Source organism: Spea bombifrons, chromosome 8, assembly GCF_027358695.1.
Source record: "Spea bombifrons isolate aSpeBom1 chromosome 8, aSpeBom1.2.pri, whole genome shotgun sequence".
Taxonomy (NCBI): Eukaryota; Metazoa; Chordata; class Amphibia; order Anura; family Pelobatidae; genus Spea; species Spea bombifrons.
The window spans coordinates 46865464-46881566 of record NC_071094.1 but is presented as its reverse complement, the minus strand read 5'-3'; the positions used below and the strand labels follow the sequence as shown (position 1 = coordinate 46881566).

General features: G+C 42.2%; 1 protein-coding gene across 2 annotated transcripts in view; it reads left to right on the top strand.

The window, feature by feature from the left end:
• The window catches only part of LOC128502738 (transmembrane protein 229B-like), a 58951-nt gene that overhangs the window by 42138 nt on the left and 710 nt on the right, over positions 1 to 16103 (top strand). The window lies entirely within an intron of this gene.

The window sequence follows — 16103 nt, the reverse complement described above, 5'->3', positions numbered from 1 at the left end:
GTCATGTAACTAGCATAGTAGGGCATAAGCAGGTCGCATGTAGAGTGCCATCTGCAATGAAGACAGGGCTTTGGTAGAGAGGGAAGTAGCACTGTGTGACATCCATGGATGATAAAAGAGTTGGTGTGTGGTGTTAGCGTGTGTGTGAGTTCCTTTATGGTATGGTGCTAGTGTGTGTTTGTGTACGGTATGTTAGCATAAGTGTGTGAGAAGACCCAGCCCTAGGTAAATACCTAAATATACCATTAGTTAGTGTGTTGAGGGATATTTTCTGTTGGGAGTGGAAGTTTATGAGAGACAAGAATCATGGGTGACTTTATGTTAGGGATAGAAATTTAAATTTCATTCTTGAAAAACACATTGTTACGGAATGTGCAACCAGAGGGATATAAAGATCTCAGTCATTAAGCAGCTCAGGCTGTTATGGCTGCAAGAAAATGGGTAAAGTGTGAATAGTGGCTCAAAGGCAGCTTGGCATAAGAGAACTTTATTGCAAAATAATCTGTCACTTTGTTTAAGGTTAGGGTTAGTGTTACCTTCCTTTTTTGTTTTTGTACAGCAGTGATGGTCAGTAATAAATTAAGAATTTCAGGACTCCCGAACACAATATGTCAGCTTGCCTATCGGGAGCCTCGTTCCTCTTCTCCCCACACTTGGTGTGAGCTGCTGTGTAAGCAGTGTGGGGTCATGTGACATCTCTGTACACTGATGGGAAGCAGTGCATTATGGGAGAAGTATCTGCACACTGACAGAGAACAGTGCAGTAATATTTGTACATTCACAGTCGGTAGTGTATTTAGGTTTTGTGCTACCCTAGGGATGTCTAAACTTACGTGACCCCCAATCTTTATTTTTCACACCCCTTCCTGTCCAGGACATACCTATTCCACTGTAAACTCCACCCCTTTACAATGCCATCTCTGTGCCCAAACAGCTTAACAGTGCCAACATTGTGGCCAAACAGCTCAAGAGTGCCCATGTTGTGCTCGAACAGCTTCACAGTGTCCATGTTGTGTCTAAACAGCTCAACCCATCTTTGTGCCCCAAAAGCTTGTCTTTGACATCTCTGTGCATCAACAGCTTAACAGTGCCATCCTTGTGCCTCAACAGCCTAACATTGCCAGTGTTGTCCCCAAACAGCTTAACAGTGCCATCGTTGTCCCCAAACAGCTTGTCTCTGACATCTTTTACTCCGTCCCCTAATGACCAGGAGCAATGCATTCTGGGAGCAGTCTCTGTACAGTGATTGGGAGTAGTGCATTCTGTAAACAGTCTCTGTATCTTATGGGCTCGCGGGTTTTCTCTATACTTCAATCCACAGTCTGATAATAAACTGCTGTGACTTATTTTTATCATTGAGTTTATACACAGTTCATGGTGCATGAAAAAGCTGTTCCGAAAATAGGAGTGAGGGATAGTGGGGGGGGGGAAGGGAAAATTCCAAAATGCGTTCTTCGCCCAGTATAGATACTGTGACTGATGCTACAGTTCAAAATCTATAGGACACAGATACGCATGGTTTAACATATATACTGTATGGACAAAAGTATTGAGACACCTGACCATTATACCAACAGGCCCTTTGATGATATCACATACTAAATACATAGACATTAATATGGAGCTATAACGGCTTCTTCTCCTCTGGGAAGGATTTCCACAAGATTTTGGGGAGTTTAAGGGAATTTTTGCCTGTTCATCCAGTAGAGCGTTTGTAAGGTTAGGTGGTGATGTTGGACCAGACGCCGGCTCGCAATCTCTGTTCCAGTTCATCCCAAAGGTGTTTGATGGGGTTGAGGTCGGGGCTCCATGCAGCTGATCAAGTTCTTCCACCTCAAACTCATCCAACCATGTCTTTACGGAGCTTGCTTTGTGCGCTGAGTTTCCCCAAACTTTTCCCACAAAATTGGAAGCAGAGAATTGTCCAAAATGTCTTGGTACTGAAGCATTAAGTTTTCCCATTATTGGGAGTAAGAGGCCTGACCACTGATTTCAATAATTAAGAGATGCAACTCAATACTTTTGTCCATATAGTGGTGTACAAAGCAGGGTCCATAAAGACATGTAAAATGACTTGGTAAGCTGAAGCATACACCATCAGGGGGCATCAAGGAAGTAACGCGGTACACAGGGGTTTGGTGACACGAACACTTAGGAGACATGGCCATATGTACCCCTCTCCACTAGAGCTGCAACTCCTTATTCATGTACCAGAGCCACAAAACGCAGCTTTCTCTTCCCAGGACCACTCCAGCCCCTCACTCTCCTCTCCCTTCCTTTTCTAGCTGGGCTCTCAGGCAGCTATGGGGAGGATTACTCATTCTGGACCTTAATGTCATGGGAATCAACATTCAGACAGGACTTTAAGCCCCACTCAGTACTGGCAGCCAACTGCTCCCTATTTAACAAACTCATGGGTAAAATACAACATAGCTGCCTTTATACAGAGAGCTACTGCTCCTTATGCAGAGAATGACTGCCCTTTATAGTGAGAGGGAACTGCTCCTTATATAAAGAGCCACTGATCTTTATACTGAGAGGAAACTACTCTGACCCTTATACAGATAGACAGAATAACTGCTTCTTAAGCAGAGGGGAGCCTCCTGCCCACCTTCGCTATGCATTATCATGAGCTGCGCCTAGGGAGCTTCTTCAGGAAGGGCTGAGCCAGCCCTGTATAATGTAAAGTATATATATTGTCACGGTCAGGACTACTTGCCAAGCCGTGACTGTGTGGAGGGCATGGGCATGAAGGGGTTAATAGCACCAGGCCTCTGGATTTACTAACTTGACCCCTTAACAAGGCATAAGCTATACCAAATTAACCCCCAAATCCTGCCTGTATCCCCCCAGGTAGTCTGCCACCACTCACGATTTTGATACCGGATTCGTGAGAAATCCGAATTAGAACATCAATCACTATATATCTATCTATATATATATCAACCCACCCCGGGCAAACAACATATATATATATCCTGTAGAACTCAATAACAATACGGTAACGTGTTATCCTCTCTTAGGGTTTGTGGATATCGATACTAGAGCCCAAAGACAGACTTGGATTTTGAATATTTTAATAACAAAAGGACAAAGATTACACAGTGCCAGAATTACAAAAAACAAGACATACAAAATAAAAGTAAAACAGAAACAGTTCTTAAAAACAATGGGACTTAAACACAGGACCCTCACTCACGAGTTTCTCCAATAAGTAGGCCTGTGGGAACTCCTTAAGTCCAGACGGTTCTTACGATGTTGTTCCGATCAGAGTATATCATGGAGTTCTGCCTTGAGGTCGCTGCCTTGTCCCTAAATCACACTTTGTTTCAAGAAAACCCCCTCTGATCACATGACCGATTATACGACACCTTCCCCAAGAATTGGTTCCCATCTTTGATCTGCCAATAAGTTATGGTGGGGTAAAGGTGATGGAAACCCCTCCACTTAAGATAGGAATGGAATTCCTATAACTCAGGGTCCTTATCTGTAAGGCCATGAATCACCACAGGGGTCCTTTGGGAAGATGACACCTCTAGCCAGAACAGATACAGAGGGCATTCACAAAGAAACACATTAAATCAACCTCAGATTAACTCATTGAATGCTTAAACAAAGAAACTAACCACCTCTGCTGGGTTACCCTTCCATGCATCCACTACATTATATGAGTTAATCATGACATATATGGTGAATGGTGTTTCAGGTCATGACATTTCCATGGTGGAAAATGCCGAAATATGTCTGCATGTGACTTTGGCTACAATCAAATGATCCTCTCCTTCTGTCCTATCCCCCTCAACATCCTAATGGACTGTAGGCTCCAAGGAGCAGGGCTCTCTTCTCCTTCTGTACCTGCAGGGGTGGGCTGGCTTGGGGGCTATCTTCTCCTAGGCTGATCCAAATTATTTAATCAGGGCTGCTGTAGGGGTGGTGGTACGTATGGAGTCACGTAATGTCACGTAATGTCACTTCAGTTGACCCCCACGGTAGTAGCTTGTATCATGCGTGAGCAGCTTGCTTGATTGGCTCCAGATAGGTGTAAGTGCTAGAGCCATGAACAATGCACTGATCTACTTCTATCCCCAGCTGCCCAAGGCAAATGACCCAATAATACCATGACTTAAGGCGACATGCGCTATGAGGTCCTACTCAACACACCTGAGCACATCAAAGGGGCATATGCTGCCTAATGCCCTTCTTACACTAGACACCCTGCTGGCCATATGTAGAATTGCAATAAAACACAGAATTCAGAATGTGGATCATTGAAGGCAGAGACCAAGGCGACGAGCTTCAAATCAAGTTAACTCAATTGCTACACTGCTCCCATTGCCCTGTTTGACGTCCAATGGGTTAAACTGAAATTAGGTTTATATTTAGAGGGGTAATCCCAGGGGGGCTTCTCCTCAATGCTCAGTAGTTGACCCCAAGACATAGGAGAGCTCTTCAGAAATGGTCCTCATGCGACCCCTGCTGGCAAAATGCAGTACTACACAAATAACAGATTTCCGGGGAAACCTTTTATTAAAACATATTTAATGATGAAAATGATGATGCACTTTTTTAATACATATATTTATTCAACAAAGCAAAAAAAACAATCTTCGTATTTACATGCAGCTGAATTCTGAATTAGAGAACAGAGGGCGTTATCTGTGACATATACCACAGCACTGTGCCACTTGTTATATACCACAGCACTGTGCCACTTGTTATATACCACAGCACTGTGCCACTTGTTATATACCACAGCGCTGTGCCACTTGTTATATACCACAGCGCTGTGCCACTTGTTATATACCACAGCACTGTGCCACTTGTTATATACCACAGCACTGTGCCACTTGTTATATACCACAGCACTGTGCCACTTGTTATATACCACAGCACTGTGCCACTTGTTATATACCACAGCACTGTGCCACTTGTTATATACCACAGCACTGTGCAACTTGTTATATACCACAGCGCTGTGCAACTTGTTATATACCACAGCACTGTGCCACTTGTTATATACCACAGCACTGTGCAACTTGTTATATACCACAGCACTGTGCAACTTGTTATATACCACAGCACTGTGCCACTTGTTATATACCACAGCACTGTGCCACTTGTTATATACCACAGCACTGTGCCACTTGTTATATACCACAGCACTGTGCAACTTGTTATATACCACAGCGCTGTGCCACTTGTTATATACCACAGCGCTGTGCAACTTGTTATATACCACAGCACTGTGCAACTTGTTATATACCACAGCGCTGTGCAACTTGTTATATACCACAGCACTGTGCCACTTGTTATATACCACAGCACTGTGCAACTTGTTATATACCACAGCACTGTGCCACTTGTTATATACCACAGCACTGTGCCACTTGTTATATACCACAGCGCTGTGCAACTTGTTATATACCACAGCGCTGTGCCACTTGTTATATACCACAGCACTGTGCAACTTGTTATATACCACAGCACTGTGCCACTTGTTATATACCACAGCACTGTGCAACTTGTTATATACCACAGCACTGTGCCACTTGTTATATACCACAGCGCTGTGCAACTTGTTATATACCACAGCACTGTGCAACTTGTTATATACCACAGCACTGTGCAACTTGTTATATACCACAGCACTGTGCCACTTGTTATATACCACAGCACTGTGCAACTTGTTATATACCACAGCACTGTGCAACTTGTTATATACCACAGCACTGTACCACTTGTTATATGCCACAGCGCTGTGCAACTTGTTATATACCACAGCACTGTGCCACTTGTTATATACCACAGCACTGTGCCACTTGTTATATACCACAGCACTGTGCCACTTGTTATATACCACAGCACTGTGCCACTTGTTATATACCACAGCACTGTGCAACTTGTTATATACCACAGCACTGTGCCACTTGTTATATACCACAGCACTGTGCCACTTGTTATATACCACAGCACTGTGCAACTTGTTATATACCACAGCACTGTGCCACTTGTTATATACCACAGCACTGTGCCACTTGTTATATACCACAGCACTGTGCAACTTGTTATATACCACAGCACTGTGCCACTTGTTATATACCACAGCACTGTGCCACTTGTTATATACCACAGCACTGTGCCACTTGTTATATACCACAGCACTGTGCCACTTGTTATATACCACAGCACTGTGCCACTTGTTATATACCACAGCACTGTGCAACTTGTTATATACCACAGCACTGTGCCACTTGTTATATACCACAGCACTGTGCCACTTGTTATATGCCACAGCGCTGTTATTTGTTTTTTAAAAATGCTGCACAGAAACATGATCAGGTTCAAGTATTTAGAGAAGATATTAAGTGGCCAATTTCCAGAGGTCATTGTCTGTGTTTACTATGAAAGAATGCATGACGAGGACGTGACGGATCTCCTGAAACTATCACCTCTCCACCATAAATACCTTCCGAACAGTAATTAGCTGCACGCTAACATGACTCGCATGCTAACATGACTCGCATGCATGTTCCTGTGATCACAGAGCTGGTGGCGCGGTTCATAAATGACTTTACAAGTGATGTTCTTGGCATGAAGCCTACAAGCCACAGCAGTTATACTGGAAACTCTGCCACTTCCAGCCGCTCACGTTCCTTTTCTAATGAGGGTTCATTTAAACTGATTTAGTGGATAAAGCCTGTTGGCCGAAGTGTTCTGGAAATTGGTTAAATGGGATCATTTCTCTTACAAACTCCAAATCCAAGGCGCACACATAAAATGAAAAAGTCAAATATAGTGCAACGTCGAATCTCACAGGAAAAAAACAGGAAAATAAACAGCAGAGGATTAGTGGCACAGCAAACGGCTGCTACACAATATTCACACGTTTCCCGGAAGTTTTACTAACTTTCTTTCAAAAAACATTTTACTTTATTAAACTTTATCCCTTTCTTTATAAATGGCTTTGGTGAGAATGATATCTCAGGGCAAATAGCAGCACTGAGCCAGAAATAACAATAATAATAGTAATAAAAATCCAAGCCGTGCTCTTCGTTCTCAGTGGTTCCATCTGGTGGACGCGTCTCGACCCCCTCAAACTTCGGCTGGAGATCTCTGAGCTGAGAAAATCTGATACTCGGTGAGAGGAGCTTTTTTACCACCGCACATTATCACTGCGTTAACATTGCAGAGCGCCAGCAAACGCCATAGCTACCATCGGGGAACTTAAAATGAACCAAACTATACTGGTGGAGATCGAGGAGAAGGTCCTGCTCCTGAGAGCGCATAATCAGGAGGTCGAGGGGCTGAGACGGAAGCAGAGGAACTTTTAGGAAATGTTTTGCGGATGAAAATCCATCCTGTTCTATATATATATGTTTTTTTTCTTTTTTGGTTTATCAATGTATGGGTTGAATTCAGGCACAAAGGGTAAATCAAGGAGTGGGGTCACCCACAGGAGGACGTTGTAGGTGACTTTGTTCATGAGGATCCTGTCTCATTATTGGCTTTGACTCACTTAACCTTTTTGGGGGTGATATGTTGGCATGATGATAATATAATGGGGGTTCGCACCAAAAAGGTGACAAAGGTTCTTCTGTAGAGGGTAAGATGGTGGGAAGAAAGGGAAGGAACCGGGAGCGATGGAACTCAAGGGAGAAAGAGCATCAAACACAAGAGAGAAGAAAGAGGGGCACTCCAGAGGGAAAATTGTATCCATGTTGTCTTTATTTAACATAGGCTGGTTACCTGGTTCAGTAACCCAGAGGCTGTTCCTTCTCTTCATGTTTAGTCAACGTGTAGTCTAACCAGATACTCTTTGTGCAGCTGCACCCACATTTCCTCCTGTACTAGGTGCCAGCATCTTCATTGTCTCCAGGTCTTTAAATCTCTGAACAAATTATTATTTTGAGGGTGTGGTGGAAGATCTGCAGGAGATTAGCCACGGAGCTGTACCTGGTAAACATTTTGATAAAAACATCATATGAGGATATAGACACAGCGATGATTGATAGGTAGATAGCGCCAGGAATCCAAAATGGGTTTAATCTAATGCAATCACCCCAGATGTGGGGAAAAAGTTCCCGAGGCCCCCAAAACCTCCAACAACCATCACCAAGTGTCAGGTGCGTCTCCTGAAGTCAACTTGGTGCAAGGAACCATAGGGTGAGTATTTAATATGCGTGTTCCTGCAGGCTGGGACTTAAGTGGTACTTTAAGACAATCTTCCCAGCAATGTGTGGCAATGTACCCTGACCACAAGTTCTTTGTGTATGCAATATTTTTGTGGGTGAGAGTGTTCTTAATAGTGTCCTGTATTGCTGTGGTGGGAATTCGTCATCACTGTATATACATCACTGAAATCTAGACTATTGTGATTGTTCCTTCCAGTATTTAAACCAGTGTTATTGTGACTTCTTGTATCTACGCCAGCTTCATGGTCCCTTCCCATAGATTGTCCACATCCTGTATCTTCACAAAGGTATTGGCCCCATCCCTTATACCCTTACCTACACCATTGTGATGGTCCCACCATGTATCTAGACAACCCGTGTAATTGTCCGTTCCAATGCCAACAGCAGCATGATGGCCCCTTCCCATATCCAGACCTTCACGGTGGTGACAACCTATATCTACAAAAGTGTGATGTCCCTTTCCATGTCTATACTATTGTGATATGAGATGAATGGTTTGATTTGTTCCACCCACAGTTTAGTGAATAAACCTTGCACGGCGCTGTGACGTCTGTTCGTGTTACAAAAGCAAGGATAAAAATCACTGTAATATGCCATGAGGGATTCAGATGTGTTCCTATTGTGCATGTTGTATTATACGTGTCCATAATCTGAAGCATTGCTACTCATGCGCCACCCACTTGGCAGAGTTTTTGGAGCTGACAGAGATGATCCAGGGAGGGGTAAGGTACACGGGACAGGGAGGAGTGATCTGCTCGGTACACAGGACAGATCATGAGATAAATAAATAAGAGGCATGTGTGCTCTTAAACACTTGCTGTCTGATTGAATACCTGAAGGGATCTGTCAGTCGCGGACCAAGTTCCAGGGCACCTCAGGTAAAAACCAAGGAATCCGACTCACCTGCATATGACAAAGTATGGGTCTCCGCTTATGTCAGATATTGTGTGTAAGGATGTATTGATGTGTGTATGGATCAAATACTGTGTGCATTGATTAAGTGTGGAGTGCATGGGCTAAATATTGTATGTATGATGCCAATATTGTGTGTATTGAAGTGCATAGAGGAGATGTATGTGGGACAAATACTGAATGCATGCATTAAATACCGTGTGAATGGATGTGATACAATGTGTGTTGTCATTATGCTGTCGTAATTATGTCATAATATGGTGTGTGGGGGTCAAATACTGTAGGTATGGCTGTAACACCATGCATATGGCTCTAATACTATGTATAGAATTATAATACTGATTGTATGAGTCCGATAGCATGTGTTAGGGTTAAAAAATATTTGTAAGGGAAAATATCAGTTTTGTCATTAACGTTAAATTGAACTCATAGCTTTTGGGGATCACAAGTCACCGTCCTCCTTTTGTTTATTTGCACTGGTTGTAATATACCTCTTAGCTAAATTGACTTTTTGTTAAGAAGGTATAGTGCGGGGACTATGCGGGGTTATGGAAGCCTCCTTATGTACCTTAATTATAACTTATGTGGAACACCGTTAGGTTCCAGTGCCCTGAGGGCTGCTTCATGCTTTACACGTCTCCTTCATTTCGTGTTACTGTGCACCCATGATCGGTTTTTGCTGTCGTAACGGAGACACGCAGCTAGCCTGCCATGTACCCCTGTTAGGTACCTTGCTGGGCCCTTCACCTTTGGCCTCCAGTGGGTCTATTCTTGGGGGTTACTGTGTTGCTGTAGGGTGGTTGATGGAAGTCGATAAAATGACAAACACTTCCACAGATCCCAGAATAAGTGGAACGAGGTCTGCTCACTACCTGGTTCTTGGTGTTTGTGTCACTCTGGGTCATCTGTGTCTCCTCAGCCCTCGGGTTCTAACTCTCCACATTTGAACTGACTGAGTAGAGACACTCGAGAGATGTACAGAGGTGGTCTGGAGTGATCCAAGCAGACATTTTCACAGTGTAAAGATGTTAATGTCCCCCATTGTAAGAAATTATGACCCTCTTACAGGGATATTCTTTTAGGGAATGTGTGACGAATAAAGCACAAATACAAGCGTATAGAAAAATGTATATTGATATTGAATTAGGCTACTGTTACAGGTTATAAAACATATAACATACAGAAAACATTTACCAATAACACAAAACAAAAGGGATACTTAAGCACATTCTTGGGAAACCTCTCTCAGCTCACAGGCTTCTCCCGAACGCCATCTTGCGCAGCTTCGTTCTGAGTCTCCTGACCCAGGACACTTCTGTTCGCTGCGTTCTCCTTTCTCAGACTCCTCTTTCTCCCTTCTTTCTCTCTTACTCTTCTCTCTCCGACTCTCCTTTCTCTATTACTCAGACTCTTCTTTCTCTCTCACTCAGACTCCTCTGACTATTGCAACCCCTAACTAGTCATCCCAGAATTCCTTGTACCTCCCAGAAAGTGGTTCACCCAACCCCTCTTTCCAGAGATTTCCTGTATGACCCAATTATGGAGGAGACAGGTAGTCTATGCAAACATGCACACAGTTATGTTAATATACATCGGCTTCAGTTGTCTGACCCCCTGTGGGGTATCCCACCTCTGTTGGAGCCTTTGTTCCAAACCCTTTGTAATGCATTACTATGCAAATTACCTTACATTGTAAAACCAGATATCTCACCTTATAGAAACCCAAATCGTCCCCAAAACATTATGCAATAAATGTAATATCACATTTTAAAGGCACCCTTCATTTCTTACAATCCCCACCTAGAGGGCGAATGACTCCCATAGAAAATGAGCCCTCTCAAATAAATGAGTACATTTACCATATGTGCTTTGAAAGATTGGATGTTTTTACTGAGACACGAGTGACCTGACAACCACAGATATTTAAAATTTAGGGTACTGTAAGGCATAATTTTGCCAAATCATAGAGGCACTCACAGTTATCATTTTTCACTAATAGTTTGAATTCCTTCAGCCATATCTTTAACCTTCCATTACCCTCTCAGACTTGGCATCACTGCAACCATTTGCGTTCACTCCCATCACTCTCAGGTACCTGTGCCACCAACACTGCTCCCACCATAGCTTCCTTTAACCCTCGAATTGCATGCCTTGTTTTAGGCCTCTGACCTCTGCCCACCGTGACATCTGGTGTATTTTCACACCAACAGCACTCCCTTTGCTGTTCACTTACACAGTGTATTGAAGAGACCACACCAGACAGAAACTCTGTTTATTGAATGTGTGTAGTGGTGATACCCGTGAAGGTGTTTGCGCACGTTTACTGAAACCTATATAGCTGGAGTGGGTTTGTGCTTCAGCCCTTGAAGGTGTTTGATAATTCGCCCATGGCTTCTGGAAATTAAAAGATATTCTACACAGAAAGTGTGTATGATTATCTTGCCCAAATCACTAGTGGTTCTCTTATCATTCTTGTCTCAGCATTAATATCTGGCTTTACAAATCTAAAACATTGTAAACACATAAAATACACAAAACATACATACAGTACATAACAGATACTAAAATACTAAGACTTCCCAACAACAACAGTAACCTTGTGGAATATTCGGTATCCACTTTGAGAATGTTAATTTTGTAAACAATATCTATGAAGATGGACAGAGAACAAAAAGGAGATTGAATGCTACCATTACATTCACAATGTCTTGGCAGAATGCAATCTATATAAAATAAAATATAAAAATCTGTTGCCACTCAGAAATATGAATAAAAATCAGATTGAGGCTATATTTTGTTTGTAACCAAAAATTAAAACAAAACAAAAATCTAGAGCAGCAAAAATATATACTGCTGAAGACCAACAATAATGTTACATAATCACATCTCTCCACTGTGATCAAAACATAAACCCCATATTGGCAACAATTCACCTAATCTATGACTTTAAATGTATTTAATCCAGCAACAAACAAAAATTAAGATATCTGTAGCTGGCAGTGCAGGCATCCTAAACTAATAAAACAAAAATAATTTGAAATTTGGCCCACCTGACTGTACTGAACGAATTTAGAGGCTTATCCTTAAGAAAAATAAAAATAGATATTAAGGTCCTCTATTAATATTTTGAAAATGTAAATTTCCTGCAAGAAATCACACGTGTTAATGTCCCGATCTCCTCACAGGTTTGTCTCCTTTCTTTTTCATTTAGTATCGTCTCTTTTTCTGAAAAACAAAACTTTAAACAAATAGATTAGCATCAACAACAAATAGATTGTTACAACAACAAATCTAGAAGAGATCTAGAACACTAGTTTTCTTCTGATTTAGCTATCTTTTTGTTACTTAACATTCCTTTTATTCTGGACACTAATGCCTTTACAGTGTCCAGTTCCTTCATATACTCTGTTACTTTACATTGTAACTCATTATTCTCTTTTTCAAATCTTTCTTTCTGTGCCTTAATAACATGGTAGGGAATCCAAGGCTTGATGTATTCTTTCCTAACACCATTACCTCTTCCCTGAGATCCCCTCCTAGCATAATTAAAACAACTCTTATCTCCCTGCCTCCAGCTATCAACCATGGGTCTTTCCTGAACACGGTGTTCTTTGGCAGAGCGAGAATGGCAATTTCTGGCAAAATGCCCTACTTTACCACAAGCAAAACATTTAAAGGCTTCCCTTTTACCTATGGGCCCTTGATTGTTTTGGAGCCTGCTCTGATATAACTGTCTCTGAAGCGAGGGGCTTAAAACAGACACAGGCTTTGCAATCATTTTGCTGTGATTTTGGATGACTTTAGGATTAGCATTATTTTGCTTCTCATCTAAACCTTGCCCATCTATTTCATTCACATCATCATTTTTTGACACTTTGCCTGCAGCCACAACATCATTTCTTTTCTGTAGCTGTACATTTAACTTGCCACTTATAGCTGTGCAATGCACACGATCAGCCTCCCTCTTACTGCAAGCTGCCAGGGTCCTAATCTCCCCCTCTGCATCCTTCAGCCTCTGAGTAAGCCGCTCATTTGCACTACGCAATTCCTCATTTTCCTGCAAAGTCTGCTGGTTGCTTACACATAAAGCTGCAGCATTCTGTGCACAAATCTTAAACTTTTCAAGTTCAATGTTTAAACTTACAACTTTTGCGTCCAAAAGTTCTTTTTGCTCTTTCATTGATTTGTACTGCTCCGCTATCCAACGGGCAGCAAAATCCAGAGCCGTTTTCCCCTTTGATTTGGATAATTTATTTTCATAAATTGCCTTGGCCACATACTCCTGAGCATGGAACCATGGATCTGAGGTTCCTACTATATACTTAATAATACCATCGGGGTTTGTGGCCCTAGCAACTTTTTTCAATAAACCCTCCATCATTAACAAAGCAGAATTCACTGAAATTTGTATATGCAAAACCTGAACACTATCCCAATTCAATACACAATATATACACTTATAAATATACTCATAAATCACACTAAATCCCTCCTACCTGGCTCGCCAATATGTAAGAAATTATGACCCTCTTACAGGGATATTCTTTTAGGGAATGTGTGACGAATAAAGCACAAATACAAGCGTATAGAAAAATGTATATTGATATTGAATTAGGCTACTGTTACAGGTTATAAAACATATAACATACAGAAAACATTTACCAATAACACAAAACAAAAGGGATACTTAAGCACATTCTTGGGAAACCTCTCTCAGCTCACAGGCTTCTCCCGAACGCCATCTTGCGCAGCTTCGTTCTGAGTCTCCTGACCCAGGACACTTCTGTTCGCTGCGTTCTCCTTTCTCAGACTCCTCTTTCTCCCTTCTTTCTCTCTTACTCTTCTCTCTCCGACTCTCCTTTCTCTATTACTCAGACTCTTCTTTCTCTCTCACTCAGACTCCTCTGACTATTGCAACCCCTAACTAGTCATCCCAGAATTCCTTGTACCTCCCAGAAAGTGGTTCACCCAACCCCTCTTTCCAGAGATTTCCTGTATGACCCAATTATGGAGGAGACAGGTAGTCTATGCAAACATGCACACAGTTATGTTAATATACATCGGCTTCAGTTGTCTGACCCCCTGTGGGGTATCCCACCTCTGTTGGAGCCTTTGTTCCAAACCCTTTGTAATGCATTACTATGCAAATTACCTTACATTGTAAAACCAGATATCTCACCTTATAGAAACCCAAATCGTCCCCAAAACATTATGCAATAAATGTAATATCACATTTTAAAGGCACCCTTCATTTCTTACACCATCAAGGCATAGGGGCCATTAATCAGCGCACTCACAGGGGGTCAGCCCTTGGCCCTTTATAGCACATAACTAGTTTGGTGACTTAAAACTGCAAAGTCCGGGTATAGTGATAGATAAAAGGCATGAAGCAGAGGAAGAAGGGTTAGAAGCTCCTTAATAAGTAGGGTACGCGCACTCTATAAGTAGAATGGAATTATAATACGGGTAAAGTGTGTGCGGGTCTAACACTGCATGCATGGATCAAACACTGTGTGTGACAGGTCAGCTGGGTATTCTTGGAGAAAACTCCTGCTTTTGAGTTTTGGGCCTGATACGATTAATTCAATAATGGCTCTTTATACTAATCCAATGGCTGAAGTAGTGTGGCAAGTGGTTCCACGTTAGTAATGGCACAAGGCAGGGGTGCCCATTGGCACCGTTATTGTACATTCTAACATAGGAGCCCCCGGCTAGCAGAATTCTCAACAATACTGAGATCAAAGGCCTGCAGATAGGGAATAATCCTTATTTGCTGATGATATCCCCTGTTGACCCATCCTGAAGAATCTGTTTCTTCCTTACTGGATGAGATTGAAATGTTTAGAGCCCAATTAGTGCCCATTTCTAAACTCAATGTAGGAAAATCTCCAGCCTTGTGTCTGTGTCCCTTCTGTGATCTCCTCTAGTGACCAACAAAAAGAATTGGAAAACCCCTTCATATTTCAATGATCCCCTATTTATATCACACCTAGGGGATCAAATACCAGCAGGTAGAAAAGAAACTCAATCTGAAATAAATAAATAAATGTAAAGGGCTGTCAATATCTTGGAGTGTGTAGTATAAACATTACAAAAGCATATATGTTACCTACGTGGCTTTATCTGTTTCAGATGAAGACTCGAGCTAAAGAGCGTAATATTTCACTTCACAAAACCTTTCTGGGGTTTGTGTCGTTAGGTCATTGAAAAAAATGGGGTTGTATTCCCCAATATATCTACAGGAAAGCGAGTACGTATCTTACCAACCCACCTCCGCAGGGTCTCAAATAATAATAACCAAGATCTGAACATTAAAGACTGGCGTCGAAAACTAATTGTAGAAATGGAACAATCTTCCTATTCGAGAAGTGTTTGACTCACCGCCTGAGGAAACATTTCCCTCCTTCCAGTAACACAAGCGTTGTGTAGAAACAGACAAGAAGCCGTACGGAAAAAAGGAACTTTGTTTAGTATCGACAATGAAAAAAGATCTTAAAACAATGCAGTGATTTCATTTACCAAACGCATCCGTCTCCAGGTCCCGCTGTCCGGCTGACTTGGGAAAACATCTTAGAAAACTTGGATTAAAGTTAGGCTCTGATGGGGAATATCCTTAACTTGGAAGAATTATCCAGAACTCTCCAGGGGCAAATTCTTTCTGCCATGAAACTGGTAATTTAACGAAGCTGAAGATATCAGAGGGATAGTTAATGGAAACCTGTTAAAAATCAGATAAATCCTCAAAATATAATGGAGAGAGGATATTTCACTAGTGGGCACACTAGCGTGAACGAGGGCAGGAGGCAGAGGTGAAACTATATAGGGGGTGGGCGTCACTTAATGCCCCCCCACCACATGGCATAAAAAGACTACCCCAGAGGCCAGGCAATCATTATACAGGCAGCCTGTGGGGTAAATCCAGCGCACTCGCTAATGCTGGGTCCGGGCCCTGGGGTTCATTCATCAATGAGATCACCAGCTTGTCAGACGTCTTCTCCT